The sequence below is a fragment of the Sus scrofa genome, chromosome 18, assembly GCF_000003025.6.
Source record: "Sus scrofa isolate TJ Tabasco breed Duroc chromosome 18, Sscrofa11.1, whole genome shotgun sequence".
NCBI lineage: Eukaryota > Metazoa > Chordata > Mammalia > Artiodactyla > Suidae > Sus > Sus scrofa.
In genome coordinates, this window is record NC_010460.4 from 31,345,001 (window position 1) to 31,365,000 (window position 20,000).

At 35.8% G+C, this 20,000-nt stretch overlaps 1 protein-coding gene across 16 annotated transcripts in view; it reads right to left on the reverse strand.

Moving 5' to 3' along the window:
- The window catches only part of FOXP2 (forkhead box P2), a 555,422-nt gene that overhangs the window by 9,899 nt on the left and 525,523 nt on the right, over positions 1 to 20,000 (reverse strand).

The window sequence follows — 20,000 nt, forward strand, 5'->3', positions numbered from 1 at the left end:
TCTGAACAAACACTTCTATTCCATACGCAAAACACCATCCTTAAAACATCATGTTCAGTCCCCACTCCAAGCCGTTTTTCATGCTGACTTCATCTGTGCTTTCTTCTTCAACTCCTGTGTGTATACAGAACCTGGAATTTCTGTCCTCACTGCATTCTACCTATGCACATCCTGTCTACCATATAAGGACCAAGTTGTATCGCCTCTACTTCTAAGGAATTTGTTTGACCTGTCCAGCTTTCACTGACCTCCTACTTTGACCCTTCAAAGCATTTTTAAATATCATCCTGTTAGTCAAAACTACAGCATCTTCGAATTCTAACACTGTTATTCAGTGCTCCCATTTTACAGATTAGAAAATGAGTGACTTCCCAAGAGTATGGTAGGTACATATGATAACTTGGTTGGCAGAACCAGGACTAGCACACAGCTGGCCTCTGAAATGCCAGCTTTTTTTTTTTTTTTTTTCCTCCCTGGGAACCTTGTTATTCTTGCTATCAAGGGGTCTTAATCACACGCACTGTAATGAACTCCTTCTAGTGGTAGAAGTACAGTATCTGCCAACTAGGCTATGACTTTCAAAGATCAAGAGAGCTATACAGATAGCAAGCACCTAGTAAATACATGTTGACTGAATAAATTATGTGCCATCAAAGAATTAAGAGTTTCATTTGTATCAACTATAAATGAGAAAGTTTCTCCCTGGAATTAAGTATTCTTGGAATCCTTTTGATCAGAATTAGTTTGTGAACAAGGTATCAGGCCTAAAAAAGGTATAAATGAAATCTTCCCTTAAAGCTACAGTATTAGGCTCCTCATTTACTAAAATAAACTAAAACCAGAGCCAATAATTATTAAGGCTCAGTTCCTAAAAGTATCTGATTGCCACCAACACAGTGTCTAAGGAAGAAATAAAAAGAAGCAAGAGTTTAAGCGTCCCAGGGAATAAAATTGCTTGCAAGTTACAATACCTCTCCCTATAAATTGGTGGAAATTATTTCAATAAAAACACAATTCTATCATGACTATTCCCATTTATATGAGGTTCCTCACTTTTGGATCTCAGAGAGCTCCATGTTTTCACATGTCTTGTATGTCAATTCAAAAGATATGGAACCTCAGAAACCATATGTCTTTGGTGGGTTGCAGAATGAATCGGAAATTAGTCTCTTCTGGGGCCATTAGCAGTAGCTTTCCCTTCTTATTCCCATTACAGGACATGAGGGTCATTTAATTTATCTCTGGAAAAAAGTGGCCATCTCTGCAGTGTTCATTTTTCCAAATTCTTCAGTGTACCTACCATGTGATGCGACACTATAAGATAATTAGATTTTCTTCTAGGAAAAAAAGCTCTCCTTTACCAAAGAAACCTCTCTGACAACTCAAATAAAATAAAGGAAACCCTTTAAATTAATTCCCACTCTATGCAATGTTCACCAATTCTTCCTTGTATCCTCTTCTCCAGTTAAATCAAGCAAAGAGTTCTAATTAACAGGGTATAATTTAATACAATAATTTTTATGTATTTAGTATTTTGATTAACTTGTAAGTGTAGCACAAAGTAATCCTGAATAATTTAGGCACCTCATTTATAATCTTTAGTCATGCAGCAGTGGTTAAGTGGTTAATAATATAGTATTTAAGAATTTAGTGGGCTTTGAGGATAAAATGCTTGGGATTACATCCTGGCTCCTTTACTTCCTAGCTGTTTGACCTTTGGGAAGTTACTTAATGTCTCTGTACCTCTTTTTTTTTTTTAAATTTGTGAAACAGAGATAATACAGTACCCACTTTACACAGTAGTTCTGAGGAGTAAATGATTTCTGTGTATGTAAAACACTTGGAACAGTGACTGGGTCATACACGATCAATGTTATATACAGCCATGATATAATTATAACCTTAAATCTTTTTTTGGGAGAAGTTATAGTATAAATAGATGAATTAATTATCAAACAATACATGAACTTAGCTCTAAAATATTTTAGCCCTTCTACAAAGTAAGACCTTATTGCCATATCAAAAAAGTCATAAAACAAAGATATATGTGCCCCACATATCAAATGCCAGGCGTTAGGGCTATTAAAGTAATGACTAACTACACTTTCTTAAAAGTTCATTTAAGGTAATAAAAGAAGAGGAACAAAATAATGCAACATGCTACTATAATCATTCCAAAGAATGATTTACTAAAACAGTTCTGAACACTAAATCACTGAAGGTGAAATTCCAGGTCATGTCTCTGGTCATTTTTAAATCAACAGAGGAGAGAAAATTTCAAAGTAGAAGGGCCATCACTGAAGTGCTTGCTAGGCAGAACCCCTGCACTTACTCTCCTCAGACATCCATCCAAAGCCTCATCATTAGCTTGTCATTAAAATCACTAATGTACGTGCATTGAATGGTTCAGGCCTGCAGCACATGTGCTGTGCACGTTGGGGTTTACGAAGTCTGATGATATATATTCAGCTGGATATAGATGAACTCCAAGTTAACTGAAGAATGGAAATTTTAACAGACATAGCAATATATACAAGCCTGATAAGAAGTACATGTTCTCCCCAAAATTCCTTTATGCTGTGGATTGAGTCAAGTTCCCTGTGTCTGTAATGGCATAAAGAGGCATCAATCTCACTTTGAAAGGAAAAGCCAATAACATATCACCATTATCTCCCTATTGCCAATGATTAATTTAACACATGTTTGGTGCATACTTTTCTAGCTATAAAGCACTGTGGGGACATTTAAACATCTATCAAAAAACTTACAGTCTGGTTTGGGAGAAATATGTACTCAAGTATGTACAAGATTGCCAGTTAGAAGCGTATTAAGAGAAACAGCAATCAAGTGATACTGGAGGAGCAGTTAACACCTGGGAGAGATTATTTGCCTCTAAGCAGAATCTTATAGCACATATACCCCTTTTTTGAAAGCATACATACTCCCACTGCAATTCACCAAAGACAGTAAAGGAAGGACAAGCTCATGGGACAAATGAGAAAAATTCTTGACTATCTTGGTGATAAAAACTCTTTCTGGGTTTGAAGAAGATCTATTCTGGGTGGTCCGGATATCCATCATGCCATTTTTTTCCTCCCTGATTTGAAATTTATGCACTGCTCCCTTCAGCGACAATTTGAGGTGTCTTGCAGATTAAACTGCAGTCCTCAACTGAGGCTTTAATAATAAAAGAAAAGCTACTTTAAACAAATAGAATCAGTTGTTTGCGGGAGTAAAACAGATGATAACATCTGAAACATTTGAAACTTAGGACTTAGATTTTGTTTTTCAACTTCTGAAAAGTCAAAAAAAAGGAAAAGAAAAACTAGTAGAATCACTGATTGTTTTGGTCTCATTTGTGAGATTGCGAATAAGGGACAACAAGTAGACTTATTTTTAATACATCTTAGGGCAGGAGTCAATGAAGTCTGAATTGGGATAATATCTTCAGCCTTTCATTTGTTTATTAGACACTGACTACATACCAGGCATCGAGGTTATCAGAGAAGAATACAAACGTTTGGCAAAGAAGGGCACAGACAGCAGGCAGACATATTTACTCTGACCATCACTGTAGTACTTCTAAACCTGATAAAATATGTCCTATCCCTTTAAGTGGATTTGGAAGTAACTTCATCTTTGATTTTAAAGCAAATTATCCATTTGATAAGTAATAAATACTCATTCAAGCTAGCTCCCAGGAATTTATTGTGAACAGTTTAAAAATTGTTCTGTTCACGAAACACAAGATTTCCAATTCAACTATTCCAAGTCAACTGCCTACTATTTATTATAGAAAGGCAGTGATTTGGGAGTTCCCATTGTGGCTTAACAGATGACAAACCTGACTAGTATCTGTGAGGATGCGGGTTTGATCCTTCGCCTTGCTCAGTGTGTTAAGGATCCGGTGCTGTCACAAGCTGCAGTGTAGGTCACAGATGCAGCTGGCATCTGGTATTGCTGTGACGCACAGCAACAGCTGCAGCTCCAATTCAACCTCTAGCCTGGGAACTTTCTAAAAAGCCAGAAAAAAAGAGAAAAAGAAAAAAAGAAAGAAAGGAAGGAAGGGAGGAAGGAAGGAAGAAAAGCAATGATTTATATTTCTTGCTTGAAGAAGGAATAGGCAACCTCCCAATTTGATATAATTTATATGTGGAAGAATTAGAAAGCTCTTAGGAACTTCTTCAGATAATTGGAGGTAAAAAGTATTTAGCGATGAAGAAGTATAAAGTCTGTTACCATTCCCTGACAGAGAGGTTCAAAGTAACTGAAATAGAAGTACTTCTGGAAGGATATACATTACTTCTTGTTGGAAGTGGAAAAAAAAAATCAATAAGCATTAGGTGCAAACCACTGGTCTAGGGGCTAATATGGACCATGGTTCCTGTCCTTGCAGAGTTTCCAGTCTAATAGAGGAAGTAACACACACACACAAGTAATTTCTGTTGAAGTTATCAAGTAGAACATAATCTATATCATAATACACCAAGTGTTCTGGAAGAGGGGGATAAATTCTGGCAATCTAGTCAGTCAATGATCTATGACAGAAGCAGGTGTCACTTCAGGTAGACTTTGAAGGATATGAAAATGTTCATTATGCAGAGATGAGGAAAAGGGCACTTCGAGTGGAAATGGGAAAAATAGAGAATTTAGATGTGTTGTGGGAACTCTGAGAGTGTGTAGAGGCCATGGGGAATGGAGGGTTGGTAATAAAGAAATATGTTAGAAAGCAGAACAAGGTCACATGGTGAAGGGCCCTTGAGTTGCATTTTATGGAGTTTAAAATTTATTCTCTGCCAGTTGAAGGGCTATTGATGGTTTTTGAGCACGGCAATGAAAAGATATGAGTTTTAGGAGGATTAATTTGCAAAGCTTAGATGGAATATAGGCCACTGGAGGTAAGGTTACCAGTTAGGAACTGACTCCAACAGTGTAATAAGGTAATGATGGTCAGGACTAAGGTAGCAGAATTAGAAACAGTGGAAAGAAGGAAAGAATTTAGTCTATTAGGTATGGAGGAAAAATTTTTTGTACACACTGCTCTTAAATCTATATGCATGTGAAAGAGTTCCCTTTTATACTCTACTAAGAAGACAGAAGAGTCTAAATCTCTGTCAAAAATTGTACAAATTAAAAACAGATAGACTCTTCATAACTCACATTCAATTCTGATGAGTCTTTATATGTTGGTTTAATTGCTCAAGGAGGAGAGGAAGAGGGCACAGAAACCTGGGATATTAGAAAGTAGAAGATTGGGAGGTATTTAAGACTAAGACCCTATAAGATATTCCTGTTTTTCCTTAGAATAAGAAAGTTTCTCTACAGTCTTCGTTGTGACTAAGCTGCTAGCAGTAGCAATGGCTGCCTTCACAAAGGCTGCCAATACTTGATCTCTGGAAATTTTATGTATTTTTTATTTTTCAGTCTGTAATTACATTACTTTGAAGAAAAATATATTTCCAAACCAAATATTGAGGGAAAATGGCATAAAGTATGGACACTTTCTCAAGTGAAAAAAATAAAATATTTCCAGAGAAGAGTAGCGACAAAGAAGAGATAAGCCTTTTTAAAAGTAGGTAACATGTGTCCTGGAAGGGCTTGCTAAGAATCTTCAAATAATTGGCGAATTTTTTGGTCTTTTTTGTCTTCTGTTTTGTTGTTGTTGTTGTTGCTATTTCTTGGGCCGCTCCCGCGGCATATGGAGGTTCCCAGGCTAGGGGCTGAATCGAGCTGTAGCCACCGGCCTACGCCAGAGCCACAGCAACGCGGGATCCGAGCCGCGTCTGCAACCTACACCACAGCTCACGGCAACGCTGGATCCTTAACCCACTGAGCAAGGGCAGGGACCGAACCCGCAACCTCATGGTTCTTAGTCGGATTCGTTAACCACTGCGCCACGACGGGAACTCCTGGCGAATTTTTAAATTCTCCTACCCTATCATCAGCTTGGAAACTGATTAACTCTAAGATATGGATCCCAAATTCTTGTCCAGTCTCATCACGCAGGTATTCCTCTCTAGGCAGACCTCCCATGTGCCAAGGCAAAGGAATGATCTGTTTTCTGAATGAGATTCCTGTTTTATATCTTAGTCACCTTTGCTCACATCCTCATATCCTTTATATCTATCTTCTCTTTCTTCATCTCTGCTTAATTTTAGGTTGAAAGTTTAAGATTGCTATTTCCGTAAGCAAAAAACAGCCACATATCAGTAACTTCATAAAGTTCCACCTAAAGATCTATTCCATGTTAAACATAACTCAAAGCCGTGTCCTCCATGAAGACTTTATGATCTTCTGTGTGCGTGCATACACTTAAGGCTGAATTTGGAATTTGGTTATAACTCCCTTCCTTTACTTGGACTCTCATTATCTATGTACATATCCAACCCTCTATTAGATAGTTTTACCTCTTTGTAGATACAGATCATCTGCCAGTTTCCAGCAAAGTTTGTTGCACATAATAGGTGCTCAATGAATGTTTATTCAATTTAAACAAATGAAACTCGTCTCGTTCCATTCAACCTGCCAACCCTCTACTAGAAGGAAATGAAAAGTAGTGGTTGATTGTCACACTCTATTTTAATCACTCAGTTTTACAGCCCACCCTCATCATGGTATATACCAAAAACACAGAGGATTGGCTACATCAATAGACTGATTTTCTGCTTAAAGAAATGTGTTGCTTTTTCAGTTGTGACATCTCTAAGTGCCTAGGGCACCCATGAAAAGCAGAAGAAATATTAATGTTGCCTACACTCTACAGGCAAAGAGTCAAATTATAATGGAAAAGTTTACCTTTTTAGATTGTGGTCATACAGTTTAATCTCTAGAGGAATGTAAATTGTCTACATTTCCTCTTTATTTAAGACTAAGACCCTATAAAGTATTCCTGTTTTTTCCTTAGAATAAGAAAGTACTATGAGTAAAGTTCTGTTTAACTGAGATGTTCAAAATGTATTTAAGTCAATAGATGTTAGATGGCAGAGTTCACTGTGGTATTTAGATATCATCTAATGTCATGATTAAAATACTAGTGTCATCATTTATGAGAAATTCAGTGACACAGTGTAAATTTGATTGGGTCTTTCAGCAATCAATATTTATTAATACCATGAAGGCAATGATAAAAACTTTAAGTCTTAAACGCTATGACACATATCCACAAATGCTGTGAAGAAAAACTTATAATTAACTGGTCATATCTACAATATGGGCAATTTTAGGCAATATAAAGTTAATTTATCAAACATTTACAAATCAAGACTAAATGTAAGACTAAATCCAAGTTGTTTTTAGTGGTTTACTCATTATGAGATTCCCTTATATCTTTTCTTCAGATAATCCTAGTTACTTGAGGCAAATTTTAATTCAGTTAATAAAGTATATCTATTGAAAAAAGAGTAATAAGCATCATTTTACAAAGAGATATAATACTTCTTTTCAAAATCCTATAACATGCTTCTATCAGTAACAGCAGATCTTTACTATAAAAGATGTTATTCTCCAGATAATACTCAAAAACCTATCCTCAGAAATAGCTTTATGCCCTCATGCTTCAGTTTTACTATGGAAAATAATTTTATTTGGCCCAATATAGCAATCTTTATCCAGAGAAAATGAATTTATATATAGTACTCTAAGAAACAAATGTATTAAAATATGGTAAACCTTAACTCACACATCTATTTCCCACTCAATATCGATATATTCAAGTTCTTGATTTTTTAAGTTTCTTGATATTTACTCTGCTTAATTTAGTCTGTATACCTTTAACCTACACAGGATATATTAGTTAACTGTAACAGAAAGTATTAATAATCATACAAATTATTTTTTATCTCATATACTGTTATATTGTTGATTAAGGACATTTAAAAATATCAAAATAGACATAGTATTGTTATAGGCCATATAAATTTTGACTATTTCACAAAATAGCATCAAAAATTTTGTAACTAAAAGAAAAAGACTTGGAGAAGAGATTTCCTTTTAAGTACCTGTAATATCTATTTAGTACTTGGAACAAAGCTTTTGAATGGATAATGATAACTAATATATGGAACTATTTAAAACTCAAAGTAAATGATTAGTACTTCATAATTTTATATGTGTTCAAATAAATTTTTATTCTATCAGTTCAAATTTGCCAATGTCAAGAAGTAAAAAGAATTCCAAAACTAGAAACACAAACTCCTTTATTAAGATGGAAGATTGAGTTTCATGAGGCTGTTTTTAGTTTTGTTTGTTATTTCTGAGTAGCTAACTTCTACTGAATGCTATTTTGGAAGATATAAGCATATCAAATACAACATTTTTTAAAAGTCATTTTTTTCTAAAAAGTTTCACAGGAAAACTGGCAAAGTAACTGATGCTCATTTAGAAAGCATATAAAAAATGGAGATTGTGGAAATTCAATTTTACTCATTTCCATCTAGTATATGTACAAGGAAATAATACAATTACATGCGGAATTTAAAGGTAGATTTATAAACATTACAAAGTTTAGTTATCTTAATTGTATAAAGTCTAGCTTAAGCGAGAAACAATTTATGTTTCTTAAACATTTGTAACTTTTAGAGTAATATTTTGTTTAGAAAGTATTTTAGTTTAACATATCACAGGAAATAAGTTAATAAATGAAACCAAGGTTTTAAATGGAAAAGTTTATTTATTTTTTTTTGGGGGGGGGCTTTTCTTGGGCTGCACACGTGGCATATGGAGGTTCCCAGGCTAGGGGTCGAATCGGAGTTATAGCCGCCAGCCTACACCAGAGCCACAGCAACCCAGGATCCGAGCTGAGTCTCCAATCTACACCACAGCTCATGGCCACGCCGGATCCTTAACCCACTGAGCAAGGCCAGGAATAGAACCTGCAACCTCATGGTTTCTAGTCGGATTTGTTAACCACTGTGCCACGATGGGAACTCCCCTGGAAAAGTTTAATTTTAAAAGAAAACATTTTGCTGTTACTTTTTAAAATGAGAGACGATTAGACTAATGTGAGTAACTGAATAACTAAAGTTATTTATATAGTCATTAAGAACTTATTTACTTAATTTTATTTATGATTTTATTCTTTTGAAATGATAATCTGATTTCTTCCACTAAAATCTAGGTTTTTTTTTTTGTCTTTTTGTCTTTTTTGTTGTTGTTGTTGTTGCTATTTCTTGGGCCGCTCCCGCGGCATATGGAGGTTCCCAGGCTAGGGGTTGAATCAGAGCTGTAGCCACCGGCCTACGCCAGAGCCACAGCAACGCGGGATCCGAGCCGCGTCTGCAACCTACACCACAGCTCACGGCAACGCCGGATCGTTAACCCACTGAGCAAGGGCAGGGATCGAACCCGCAACCTCATTGTTCCTAGTCGGATTCGTTAACCACTGCGCCACGACGGGAACTCCAAATCTAGGTTTTTATATTCCAAATTTAAGCACATATTAGAGAAATATTTAGTTCTCTTTAGTGTAGAAGTGAATAAGAAGACCATATAATTAAAAACAACTAGAAATGATAAATTAGCTTTTATTTTATCTATTAAGAAATTATAAAACAGATCTTTACAAGTATGATTCAATATTTCTCCAATTTATGATTTTTAAAGACTATTTTCTCTTCTGTAAATTAAAAGAAGATTTCCTGCAAACATTCTTATGTTGAATGAACTGATCTTCCTTTTCATTTGGATGAATTTGCACACAGCTGTCACTACGATGGTACCCAGAACTACCCTTCTGGTTAGCTGGATAAAAACCCTCTTACCACTTGATGAAAAGGAAAATATTCCTTCTTTCAGAAATGTACAGGCATTAAAACAGGATAGAAAAATTGGAGTGAACAAATGATTCCTCATTCCATACATATTTTGTTTAGTTTCCTTTTTCAGATTATAATTAAAAAATGCTGGAGTTCCCGTCATGGTGCAGCAGAAATGAATCTGACTAGGTACCATGAGGTTTAAGGTTCGATCCCTGGCCTTGCTCAGTGGGATAAGGATCTGGTGTGGCCATGAGCTGTGGTGTAGGTTGCAGATGCGGCTCAGATCTGGTGTTACTGTGGCTGTGGTGTAGGCTGGCAGCTATAGTTCTGATTTGACCCCTAGCCTTCGAACCTCCATTATGTGACAGGCGTGGCCCTGAAAAGACAAAAAGACAAAAAAAAAAAAAAAAAAAAAAAAAAAAAAAAGCCCTACCAAGTTTTTCCTATGCCTTTTTACTGTGACTAAAGATAAATAGCCAAAAAAATTTTCAGAATATGACTTTAATTCTAATATATTCAATAAATCTTATAACTCCTATATTTTATATTCTGAAAAATATAACCATTTAGTGTTTGACTGCCAAAGAATATTATTTTCTGCTAATTGGAATAACATTTTCTCTTCAAAGATGCACTGCCCTTCTGAAGGATGGAGTTTATAATTCTATTCTACATCCCAATAGATCTGACCCAAGGCAGAGTTCCGAAGTTCCATTTATTATTAGTAGAAGTTGTAAGACATACAACCAAAAGGTGGAAACATAACTTTATAAACTGCATGAAGATAAATGTATATAAAACTTTTTCTAATATTTCTGGCCATTATCATCAACATTATATTGTAATTTATTCAAATGCATGCAACATTGTTTAAAGAAGCTGGATTTTACATGATTAGGAGGCTCATTCCCAAATGATTTCAGATAGATTTGCTGTGGTGCTAATTAAAAAAAAAACAATTACATTCTTTAGGATTTACCATTTTATCTTATAAAAGTCCTGGATGGGACAAAAACAGCTGTAATAAAATGAAAATATAGATGCAATTACTTTGATCGCTGATAAGTCCAAATACACAGTGCCCAATCTCAGAGTGAAAAGTGTTCCCCATGGAGATACAGTGGGTACGAATCCTTTTTTTTTTTTTTTTTTTTTTAAGGCCTCACTCTCGGCATATGGAGGCTTCCAGGCTAGGGGTTGAATTGGAGCTATAGCTGCTGGCCTACACCACAGCCACAGCAACGCCAGATCTGAGCTGCGTCTGCGACCTACACCACAGCTCATGGCCACGCCAGATCCTTAACCCTCTGAGTGAGACCAGGGATCAAACCTGCATCCTCATGGATGCTAGTCAGATTCATTTCCGTTGAGCCATGATAGGAACTCCACCATTCCATTCTGTGGGTCATAAATGGTTACTTTCAATTAACATTCAAGTATGGGCCTTTATATCTCTAATCTGTTGGCCAGAGAAATACAGTCTAAAATTCATTATCTCTTGACATTCGACCATTAAGTCAGTTTTGCTTCTGTTCCAAAACTCCTTTGAACCATTCATCTAAAAACTGTTTTTGCCTTGTCTTCCTTGGGCCAAGTTTCAGTCAGAAATGTCAGGATGGCTATCTGCGTACACAGAGTCTATGTTCCTGTTTCTCTCTAATTCCTTCTTTGATAATTTCGGTTCTGGCTCTTTGAAGATCATGACCTCCAAGTCCTACAGTTGGATGCAATGGCAATGGCCAGCCCTCAGGATGGAGCTCACCCATTTTTCTAGGTTGGTGTCTATTTCCTTTGCCAAACTGCCTCGATGGGATGCTGCCCATCCATTGCTGGCTCCTGGTGAAGCTGTTTCCTGGATATCTTTATAGAGATACCTCCTCACTGGGATTTCTGCGGTTCAAGTTATTAGGTCTCTCTAATCTTTGAGACTGGCTGCTCTGCTGGAACTCTTCCTTTGCTACTGATTCAACGAACTGTGCTAGTTATGCTGTTACTGCTCAACATGAGAATGGAATAGGGAGTAAAAACAATATTTATCTTTTATTCTAAATCTCGTGGATTATGTCCTTCTCTGACCTGCTAATTAACAAAAGGGACCTTAGATTTAATGTCGCAAATGTAAATTTATTGAGTTAGATAACATTATGTGACCACTGATTACTTTTGCTCCTGCCTTTTAAATATCTTGCTGATGTCACATACTTTTCAGTCTTCAAAGATTAAGATAATATTAAGCAAAGTGAAGAATGTTAGTCATCAGTGGCTTACATAAATTGTTTAATTATATGCCAATGATAGAAACTGCTTATGGAATGTAGGAACTCTAAGGTTTTCTGTTTCTTTTCTTTCTTATTTTTTTTTTGTCTTTTTGCCTTTTTCTAGGGCTGTACCCGCAGCATATGGAGGTTCCCAGGCTAGGGGTCTAATTGGGGCTGTAGCCGCCAGCCTACGCCAGAGCCACAGAAACACGGGATCCAGGCTGCATCTGCGACCTACACCACAGCTCACAGCAATGCCAGATCCTTAACTGACTGAGCGAGGCCAGGGATCGAACCCGCAACCTCATGATTCCTCATCGGATTCATTAACCACTGAGCCATGACAGGAACTCCTAAGGGTTTTTTTTTTTGAGATAAAGTTTTAAACCGTGTTTACTGGTATCAGAGTTTTCATGTATATCATATTCATTCAGGTCAATTTTAAATTCTCCCAAGGAGTCAAAATGCATATAATTTTAACACATATTAAAATATAATTTCTTATGTAAATTACCTTAATATTAAGTAACATCCTGAAGTGATAGTCAATTTTATGTAATAAATATCTTTAGTCATAAAAAACCCCATAGTCACCAAATAAGCATCTACTTCCCTAAGCCTTATGTCAAAAGCTGAAGTTAAAACACTGCATGGGTAGGCATAGAAAACCCTCAGTTTTCCCTAGTACTAGAAGGAAAAAAATAATACTGAATCAAAATATTCATTTTTAAACAATTCCATCAATTACCTTTTGACCCTTAGCAAAAGGAAATTTCTAAGGTTCAAGTGGTGCTAGTGCAAATGAAGATATACATGTACCTTCTAACAAAATGTCTTCTTTAGATATAAAACAGAAACAGTAAGCTACCATACTGTCAGCGAAAAGTTTTCTGACACACTTTGCCTAAATTGTGAGGACTCATACCACGGATGTCAGATACCATCTGTATAGTTCTAAAAAAATCCTTTAAAACCCTATAGGAACCCACAAGTTTCCACAATTGGCACGGTGGGGATACAGCACTTTTAGGCTGAAGGCACTGTACCTCTGGGAGGATCTTTTTATTAGGAGGAACTAGAATGAGTTGTAAGTGCCACATATGGGGACTGAAATAATGTAAAAAAGAACAGCCGCTACTGAACCACACTTGTAGCATTAAAAAAAAAAAAAAAAATGAGATGATAAAGAGCTGGCATAATCATAAGTTCTGTTCAATCACTTTGGAAAGAGATCTCAAAGCTAACTAGCACAGTTAATAAAAAAAAGTTTAGAGATTAAATCAAAATGGAATTAAATCAGAATGAAAATTCTAAGAGACCCAGAAATGCCAGGGAAAAAAAAAATTAAAGATGACTGAAAAATTGTGAAATAGAAAATCTGTGAAAACATATGTAAAGCAAAAAAAAAAAAAAAAACAAAAAAAAAACAAACAAAAAAAACCCTTTTATGTTTAGAGCTTCTTAATGTATTTTAATGACCCAAAATATCAGCAAAAATAGCTCAGGCTTAACAGGCATGAAAACAATGAGAAAGCATTCCACTTGCTCAAGTTGTCAGGTACTTTCAACTGCTTTCCTCTGATATACAGAGCCACTCCAATTTCAAATGCTTTTGTCCACACAGAGATCTAAGATCTGTAGGGATTTTATATAAAAATCAGCAACCAAAGGTACAGGGTCTGCAAATTCTACATGTTTCTACAAATAGCATTTTGAATTTTAAGGCAGCTAAAAAGAACAGGAAGAAGAAAGGTAATATTATATACTTGAATGTTTTCAGTATGTTTCATGACAATTCATAATTTATATTAGATTTTCAATACTCTTTCACAAAACGGGTGTCTGGAAGTCCCTTTTAGCTATCTTTGATTGCAAAGTAGCGTTGCTAGGAGAGGCTGAAGTTTACCACTGGATCAACAAACTGAGGTTCTCAAGAAGCAGAGGTTGTTAAAAGGATGCCTGGAACGTGCGATGCACGAAAGTTCTGGGGCATTGCAGAATGTGAATTCAACACATTAATAAAAAAAAAAAAAAGATTAATGTGATCTCCATTGCAGTCCTGGAATAATACTATACTACTCCTATTGTGTGATGCCATAGCCTTTGATTTCCTCACCCTAAAGTTTTGGCTTCTAAGAACACAACGAATTTATCTTCTAGCTTTATATAAGCCATGTTAACATCCTGACCCCATAGAGAAGTTTAACTCATAAACTTCAAATATTTGCCTTAATAAGAGAGAGAAAATAATCATCCCCTGAAACTAATACAGAATATTAGCAAGCAGAACTTTGAAATAGCATGGAAGCTAAGAGGATTCAGGAATGACGTGCAAGAAATGATCTGAAAACTCAACAGTAGGAGACTCCAATAATCAGAAAGGGGAACGCCATGACAATGGCAGCCTTTGTGCGTGAAGCCCTCCACACAAAACCAGCTCAGGAAGAACATTTGTTTTGATCTCTAGAAACAAAATTTGAAAATATCAGAATAGGAACCTCATTTAACACTTTTCGTAAGAGAAAGACCAGGCCAATCTGAGCCAACATATTGAGAATGAGAAGAAACAATTGCTTAATAAAAAAGAGAAACAACTGGAGTTGAACTAAATATGGTGGGTACATCATTAAATTTCTCTTTCTGCCTCAGGTCTGGAAGGAGACAGGAAATGGATTGATTCGACCAGTGTGAGTTCACCTTCCAAATGTTTTCTGCTCTTTTCATTCATTTAAGTCTAACACATGAGAGAAGAAAGTAAGTTGAAATTATTTCTGCCTGAACATAGCATCAGTCCTAACTCATAAGGTAGTTTCTATAAGAGGCAAACACAGATATAAAACAGGAATCTAAAGTAATTTTGCCCATTATGTATAGAACTCTGAAAAGTCAGGTATTCAGGGAATATTGGCACTGAGGTACAAAAGGGAAGACATGAATCTTGATGACACTCAGCTCAGCCTCTCATAGGAAGTATCGTTTACATCTGTTAAAATCGTGATGGCTCTAGACCTCTTTCAATAGAAATCTATTTGATTGAAAAGAGTCAAAACATGTTTCCAAAAATTATTAGGTGGAATCTATGTTATTCCACCTGGCTTTAACCTTTCCTACTTTCTGCTAAAATCCTCCTGAACATTCATCTGACAATTACTGTATTGATCTCAATATTTTTTGTTTTCCTTTTTAATTCACCATCAACAAGATAAATAAAATGTAACAAGGTCTGGGAGGATAATCATAAATGAAGTGAAGGGGTTTGCCACTTTCTAGTCACATAACTTTGGACAGTCATAAAACACATATTAATTAAATAATTAAAATTAAAAGTTCACACATAGACTCTTCCAATACTTAGAAAAATCTCTTCACTCCCTCATAAAAAATGAATGTTATATTTAGGTATCTCTTCTTCCTAAAAGTCTCTTTTTTTCCTTTTTCTTCATTTTTCTAAGAAAACACTCGATTGTACTCTTGTAGGGATTAGCTCATGAAGTCAAACCATATCTAACTGTCACCTCTCATTTGATTCTTTATTTGTTGGGTGTGTGTGTGTGTGTGTGTGTGTGTGTGTGTGTGTGGTGCCTGCACATGTTGAAGTTCCCAGGCCAAGGATCTAACCCACACAGCAACGACCTGAGCCACAGCTCAGATCCTTAACCTGCGAGCCACAGGGAAACTTTTCCCATTTGATTCTTCATAATCAGTATCATATGGTTATTGAGTATTTACTTTGGAAGGAAAAATGTGTTAGGGTTTCAGATAGTATAACATGTATAAAACACAGTCTCTGTCCTTAAGGGATCTGCCACTCAGTCAGAGATAAGTGCAAAATGAGCACACGTGTGCAGGAACACATGTGCATGCAGAGACACACACACACACTCACTGTTAGTTCCAAATAATGGTGCAAGCAACAAGCTCTTCAGAAATGTGGAGAAGAGTATAGGTAGGTCCTAACTGCAAAATTCTTTGGGAAAACCTGCAGGAAAAATAAGACACGGCCCTTAAGGAAAGGGAGAATTTAGGTAAGGAAAGAGAAGGAGAAGTGGAAAAAGGACAGGACAGAAAGTTAAAGAATCAAGGCAAAATTAATGCACCAGTTTGGCAAAAGCCTTCATCCATGGCACTTTAAGAGTAAGAGCACAGTGCACAAAGTGTTAAATATGGAGCGTTGAGCAGGATGATAATTTGGCATCTCTTATTCTCTAAAAATATAAGAAGCACTAATCCATAGCTGTTCTATTCTTCTAAAGCTTCAAAATACCTTTTCTACCAATCTCAGGAATACTTCCATTTTATACTACGTGGGATTTTACTACTCTGGAGTTGCATAAAAAGACTAAATGAAGAAACAGTTTCAGTTTTGTTTTGTTTTATTTTTCTGAATCTAAGGACATTCATGTTCTCAGATTCAGCAAGCAAGACACTGAACTCATCATCATTTCCCCCTTGAGCCTGTCTTCTTGTGGCCTCTATTTCTCTGTGTGGGCTTTTAAAATGACTATGATTTTTCCTAATTTTCCTCTTTGTCCCCAGCATTCAGTCAGTTGTCTTGCATTCCTTGTATTTCTTCTCACAGCACTCCTTGTATGGATTCTTTGCTCTCCACTCTCTGTCTTGTACTTAAGTCAGACACTACATGTTGCAGGAACTCATCTTTTGCTCCCCAGCTTTCTGAACTCCAGAATATCCTACCTTGCATGAGATTCTCTCAGGCATGGATCATTCAATACACTTTCAGATTACCCTTCCTAAAGGCATATCTAATCCTGTGAAATCCAAGCTGATAACATTAACAGGCTCCATACTGACTAAAACAAACACCATAGCTTGATACATAAGGCACTCAATAGTCTGGTACCATTTCACATATTCTAAATTCTATTTTCCTTTGTATATTCTAAATTCCTATCAAGCCCAATATGCAATATTCTCCAGGTACATATCCTGAGCTCCTGTTCTGGGTTGATATTATTTTCTTTGAATTGTTCATTTTGTTGCCTCCAACCTCAAATAACATCTTATCTCAAAAATCTCTTACCTTACTGACTTTGAGGAAGGGTGCTCCCTACCATAAATTCCTGTCTCATCTTGTTTCACTTTTATGGATCTGCTTACTTCATGAATTATAAGAGGAGGTGGGAGGAAAAGAAAAGGGATGATCAAGGAAAGTAACCACACATTTATGGAGAGCCTAAAAATATATTAAAATGCAACATATTTTTATATTGTTTATGGTCTCATTTATAGCAATAATGAGGTACTACAAGAGGTAATATAAATCAGTAACTGTGAATATAATACTATGAGGGACACAGGGGACAATTATTATGTTCCAGGCACTCATTTCATTTGCAAGAATCCTATGAAGTATGTATTATTACTTACCTCACTTTCAGCTGAGAAAACTGAGGAGAGAAATAAATCTTACTGAGCTCTTAAATACGAAATCTGAGATTGGAACCCCTACAACCAATCACCAGAGCCTATATAACTAAGACCACGAGGTCCTTCTGTCTCCCGCTAACGACTGCATCAGTGTAACCTACCACCCCTTCCTGCCACCCCAACCAATGACAACAAGGACAAATACCAAGATTTCATTTCAGGACACATGACTATGCTATTTAAAGGTTAAAAAAATTTTTTCTTTCACTTCTGTTTAATTTTCAAATGCTTTGAAGTATATTCAACTATATGCAGCCAAACTCTGATGGAAGAATTAGATAATATTTTCCTTTGTCTAATAATGTACATAAAACGCCATAACATTCTTTAAGTACAGGCATCTTAAAACTCTATAAAGACGAAGATATAGAATACTGTAGCAACATTCCATCAATAATATTTGACATCTAGTATACAAAATGTTAATGACAGCAGCTGAAACAGATTCAAAGGGAGAATGTCAACTCAGTATTCTGCATGATAATTAAAAATATAATTTATATAATTTAGGAAGAGAAAAGATTTGGTCATTCTCTGATTTTTATCTTTTCTGAAATCTATTTCTAAGAAGCTCAGGGAAGCCTTCCTTTTATCTCCCTATGGAAAATATACATAAACATTTTTCACACGCACTAATTCATAGAAGCATAAAATGTACGGTATATTGACTATGAACATTTTAGTTTTATAAGCCCATAGGGACATTACATCAGGCATTAAATATAATTTTTATATATTGTTTTACACACACTTTTTTTTGTGAAATATTTTATAATTAAACTGTTAACAAAACGAAAAAAATCTAAAAGAGTAATTGCCAAATGAAAAACACTACTAACCTGATAATACCTTAACGTAGCACAATTATTATTTCGGGTTCTAAAATACAATGTTTAATAAACTACTTTATTGAATCACTCATTTTTATCTCCTTATCATTGGACCACTATATTTTAAAAACCACTTCCCTACATATCCTCTATATGTGGTTCATAATAACCACTATATATTGTGCAGGAGGAGCACAGGGAGTTGCAGCAACGGCTTCAGCACCTCTATGACGAATGCCTTTCATTTCTCTGAAATAGGTCTTTTTTAAAGGGGGAAAACAGGAACTAACTCTTGTTTGCTCTTTAACGTTTTATTGTTTTAGCACTTTATACAGGGAGCGATCATTAGCATCCTCAGGAGAATGGCTGAAAGGAAAAGGCCTCAAGCTACCCACTGCATGGCTGATAGGATAAAGCAGGGATATAAAAACTTTTGTCGGATTGCTCCCTTTCCTTGTTTTAGAGTACTGCTACTCTCAAGAGCATATATTCATGTTCTTTCTACTTCGAGTTTTATGACTTCTTTTGTATTATTTAATACATCTAAAGACACTTCCAAAAGACAAATTTTTCCATTTCGAAAAAGCAATGGTTTGGAACCTGATAAAACACAGTAATGTTCACCGCGTGTTTTTCACAAAGGTGATGGCGTAAAAGGGCTATAAAGCAATTAGGCGCATGGTCTTAAAGACATTAATATGTCAAAGAGAATAAGCTGTCTAAAGGGTCAACAAAAATAATATCCTGCGAAAGGTCAAAAGGAAAAGGCACCTAGAAAGACCGTAATTCCCTTTCAGGCCTTTGACTAGATACTGGGTGCAAAATTAGGGAGAGAAGATAGAAGAATAAGAGGAAGTATATATAATTCTTACCTCAGTGACTTGAAATTAGAAGCATGCGATGCTGAACTCTCAGAGGTATGGACATACATTGCGACTCATTCTGACAACTGAATGGCTGGTGCAGGATTCAGATTCTAATTTTTCCCCCTGAACTGTAAGTTCTAACGGGGTCCTTACTTTTTAGTAAACAAGAAACTGATACACTTAGCCTAGTGAATAAGGCCAGGCATTTTTTAAAGTGTCATATACATTTCTGAAATCCACAATACATCAATTTTTAATACATCTACTCTCGCAGCTCCATTAAAAAGATGGTAGGGGAAAGATTTTAGAGTAATTAATGATATAGTTAGCTGCTAAATATTAATAGGAATCGTAGTCTTGCATAAAATATAACATATAAACCTTGCCAATACAGACGCACCAGTAATTAAAGTTGAATATGTAATTACACTGATTTATAAGACAGGCAAAAAGTTACACTTTACTAGCTTCTATGTAAACTGTGGGTAACAGTTAAACTTTGCATTTTACGGTTTATAAAAATGGGCAATATCTTGCCTACAGTTCATAAATGGTTTAGAGACCTGTAATAGTAGTAAAAATTACGACAACTTATTCCATCATGAATATTCTTATTGCACCATACAAACCAAACTGTGATAATGACCCGTAAGATGGAGACTCATCTTAGATACCACTTTACACCCAAGAGAATGTTAGTGGCACTAAGCATTCGTGGGCGATGGCTAGGACGATAATTATAGGACATTGGAGAGAATCTAAAAGGTGTCTTAAAACCAATTCCGATACACTGTCTCATAACACAAACGCGGTGCAGTTTAACTCCATTTAAACTTGCAGTTT